Raw genomic sequence first — 4,696 nt, 5'->3', positions numbered from 1 at the left:
GCCAGTGCACTCTCTGGACTCACTGCACTGCATCACCAGTGGTGCCAGTGCACTCTCTGGACTCACTGCAGTGCATCCCTAGTGGTGCCACTGCACTCAGTGCAGTGCAGTGAGTCCAGAGAGTGCACTGGCACCACTGGGGATGCAGTGCAGTGAGTCCACAGAGTGCACTGTCACCACTCTGGATTCAGAGCAGTAACTCCAGAGAGTGCACTGGCACCACTGGGGATGCAGTGCAGTGAGTCCAGAGAGTGCACTGGCACCACTGGGGATGCACTGCAGTGAGTCCAGAGAGTGCACTGGCACCACCTGGGGTGCCGTGCAGTGAGTCCAGAGAGTGCACTGTCACCACTGGGGATGCAGTGCAGTGAGTCCAGAGAGTGCACTGGCACCACTGGGGATGCAGTGCAGTGAGTCCAGAGAGTGCACTGGCACCACTCGGGATGCAGTGCAGTGAATCCGGAGAGTGCACTGGCAACATTAGGGATGCATTGCATTGAGTGCAGAGAGTGCACTCGCACCACTGGCGATGCACTGCAGTGACTCCAGAGAGTGCACTGGCACCACTGGGGATGCACTGCAGTGAGTCCAGAGAGTGCACTGGAACCACTGGGGATGCAGTGCAGTGAGTCCAGAGAGTGCACTGGCACCACTGGGGATGCACTGCCGTGAGTCCAGAGAGTGCACTGGCACAACTGGGGATGCAGTGCAGTGAGTCCAGAGAGTGCACTGGCACCACTCGGGATGCAGTGCAGTGAATCCAGAGAGTGCACTGGCAACATTAGGGATGCATTGCATTGAGTGCAGAGAGTGCACTCGCACCACTGGCGATGCACTGCAGTGACTCCAGAGAGTGCACTGGCACCACTGGGGATGCACTGCAGTGAGTCCAGAGAGTGCACTGGCACCACTGGGGATGCACTGCAGTGAGTCCAGAGACTGCACTGGCACCACTGGGGATGCACTGTAGTGAGTCCACAGAGTGCACTGTCACCACTCTGGATGCAGAGCAGTAACTCCAGAGAGTGCACTGGCACCACAGGGGATGCACTGCAGTGAGTCCAGAGAGTGCACTGGCACCACTGGGGATGCAGTGCAGTGAGTCCAGAGAGTGCACTGGCACCACTGGGGATGCACTGCAGTGAGTCCAGAGACTGCACTGGCACCACTCTAGATGCACTGCAGTGAGTCCAGAGAGTGCACTGGCACCACTGGGGATGCACTGCAGTGAGTCCAGAGAGTGCACTGGCACCTTGGGGATGCAGGGCAGTGAGTCCAGAGAGTGCACTGGCACCACTGGGGATGCAGTGCAGTGAGTCCAGAGAGTGCACTGGCACCACTAGGGATGCACTGCAGTGAGTCCAGAGAGTGCACTGGCACCACTGGGGATGCAGTGCAATGAGTCCAGAGAGTGCACTGGCACCACTGGGGATGCACTGCAGTGAGTCCAGAGAGTGCACTTGCACCACTGGGGATGCAGTGCAGTGAATCCAGAGAGTGCACTGGCACCTTGGGAATGCAGTGCAGTGAGTCCAGAGAGTACACTGGCACTCCTCGGAATGCACTGCATTGAGTCCAGAGAGTGCACAGGCACCACTGGGGATGCAGTGCATTGAGTCCAGAGAGTACACTGGCACCTTGGGAATGCAGTGCATTGAGTCCAGAGAGTACACTGGCACCACTGGGGATGCAGTGCAGTGAGTCCAGAGAGTGCACTGGCAACACTAGGGATGCATTGCAGTGAGTCCAGAGAGTGCACTGGCACTCCTCGGAATGCACTGCAGTGAGTCCAGAGAGTGCACTGGCACCACTGGGGATGCAGTGCAGTGAGTCCACAGAGTGCACTGTCACCACTCTGGATGCAGAGCAGTAACTCCAGAGAGTGCACTGGCACCACTGGGGATGCAGTGCAGTGAGTCCAGAGAGTGCACTGGCACCACTGGAGATGCACTGCAGTGAGTCCAGAGAGTGCACTGGCACCACCTGGGGTGCCGTGCAGTGAGTCCAGAGAGTGCACTGTCACCACTTGGGATGCAGTGCAGTGAGTCCAGAGAGTGCACTGGCACCACTGGGGATGCAGTGCAGTGAGTCCAGAGAGTGCACTGGCACCACTGGGGATGCAGTGCAGTGAGTCCAGAGAGTGCACTGGCACCACTGGGGATGCACTGCAGTGAGTCCAGAGACTGCACTGGCACCACTCTAGATGCACTGCAGTGAGTCCAGAGAGTGCACTGGCACCACTGGGGATGCAGTGCAGTGAGTCCAGAGAGTGCACTGGCACCACTGGGGATGCAGTGCAGTGAGTCCAGAGAGTGCACTGGCACCACTGGGGATGCACTGCAGTGAGTCCAGAGAGTGCACTGGCACCTTGGGGATGCAGGGCAGTGAGTCCAGAGAGTGCACTGGCACCACTGGGGATGCAGTGCAGTGAGTCCAGAGAGTGCACTGGCACCACTAGGGATGCACTGCAGTGAGTCCAGAGAGTGCACTGGCACCACTGGGGATGCAGTGCAATGAGTCCAGAGAGTGCACTGGCACCACTGGGGATGCACTGCAGTGAGTCCAGAGAGTGCACTGGCACCACTGGGGATGCACTGCAGTGAATCCAGAGAGTGCACTGGCACCACTGGGGATGCAGTGCAGTGAGTCCAGAGAGTGCACTGGCACCACTGGGGATGCAGTGCAGTGAGTCCAGAGAGTGCACTGGCACCACTGGGGATGCAGTGCAGTGAGTCCAGAGAGTGCACTGGAACCACCGGGGATGTACTGCAGTGACTCCAGAGACTGCACTGGCACCACTGAAGATGCAGTGCAGTGAGTCCAGAGAGTGCACTGGCACCACTGAGGATGCAGTGCAGTGAGTGCAGGCAGTGCACTGGCACCACTGGTGATGCAGTGCAGTGAGTCCAGAGACTGCACTGGCACCACTGGGGATGCACTGCAGTGAGTCCAGGGAGTGCACTGGCACCACTGGGGATGCAGTGCAGTGAGTCCAGAGAGTGCACTGGAACCACCGGGGATGTACTGCAGTGAGTCTGCAGAGTGCACTGGCACCACTGCGGATGCAGTGCAGTGAGTCCAGAGAGGGCAGTGGCACCACTGGGGATGCACTGCAGTGAGTCCAGAGATTGCACTGGCATGACTGGCATCCCCAGTGGTGCCAGTTTTTCATAGTTTCTAAGTTATTTAGATAGCATAATCTGGCTGGGGATCATGACTGGGGATTATTAGGTTGATCAGTGAAGACAGGAAAGATATTGCTGAATTGTGTCAGAGCACTAGCTTTGGACCACGTAATTTGAATCACATCTGCACACCATTCTGGATTAGGTTAAAACATTTTTTTTTTTTACTTGCATATATTCCAGAGCTAACCATTGTTAATGATCTGTGTACCAACCAGGACCTATGGTCCTTCAATCTGAGGGCTTAAGTTTGCTGCATCTAAAGGAAGTTACATGTGCACAAAGTACCACAAAATCGCTGACATGCGGCAAATCATCCCCTGGGGTAAAATAAATAAAGTTTCCTATATGCAACAAGTGCCACATCTTTTTTTCTCTTTTTAACTTGCATGTTTCTTTCAGACTTTATGATTTGTATTTCTCTGCGCTCCACTTTGACAATGCCAATCGCAAGCGTAACAAAAAGAAGAAAAAGGAGAAACATCAGGAAAGTGAAAGGCTTCTTGGAATACTTAGGTCCTCGTTTCCAGAAGAAAACCCGGGAGAAGAAGGAAGAATGCCATCCTCCAGATGGCTCTTTATGAGAGCAATGCAGAAGTGAGGGCAGTAAACAACCTCACAAGGAAGGGAAGCCTTCCAGTGCAGGTGAAAGCAAGAAATACAGCTCCATCGCATCCAGCGAGTATATTAAAGGTAAGCGGCTGCAGTTTATGGGATTCCTTTTAGATTAATCTAGAGATTATTTAAAACAGTCTTTAAATGCTTGATGACTGAACAGTCTGCTGGATATTAAAATATGTTTTGAAAAATATGTTTCAAGTGTTGTTTTTTCAGCTATGTGGGGAGAACAAATACAGTGGCTATGAATATTTTGGCTATTATTCAGAACAGCATTTCTTCTTTGCATACTTCTTTGTTGTTCTACCTCAATATACATCTAATTGTTAGACTGCTGGATTTGTTCCCAGTATTGATGACAAAGCACACTATAGATGCTGTCTGCGTTACTGGAAAATGATTTGTTTCAAAGTAAAATGACTTCCAGGTAAGGTAAACGCTGAGCATGCTCTTCCTGCCTCCTTCTTCACAGTGCTCATAGTAGATCGCTTACGTATGTATTAGTCAGATTCTCTTATAAACTCCTAGTGCATCTCTGGAATTTTGAATTTACAGTGACTTTACGCTCTTCTCTCTCGCTCCTCTAGGCGGTTTCATCTGTTACCAGAGCTCTAGAACTATTTGTGAAACCTGAAGAGCTGGATGGAGAGAATTGCTACAAATGTAGCGAGTAAGATTATTACTAATTATGTCTTAATACTAGATATTAGTTTTATGTATTGCATGACTTAGAGCATAAGTTATCTTTTAACTTCATTTAGAAATAAGGAGACGCAGCTTTGTTGTTGTTGTTGTTGTTGTTGTTGTTGCTTCATTTTGTAGTAGTGGTGAGCTGAAGCAAGGAGCTATGGAGAATGATTTGGAGTGGAAGGCAGCAGCAGGTTCCTGTGAGT

Source organism: Anser anser (genome assembly GCF_964211835.1).
Source record: "Anser anser genome assembly, contig: HAP1_SCAFFOLD_281, whole genome shotgun sequence".
NCBI classification, from domain to species: Eukaryota; Metazoa; Chordata; class Aves; order Anseriformes; family Anatidae; genus Anser; species Anser anser.
This window is presented reverse-complemented; position numbering follows the sequence as displayed.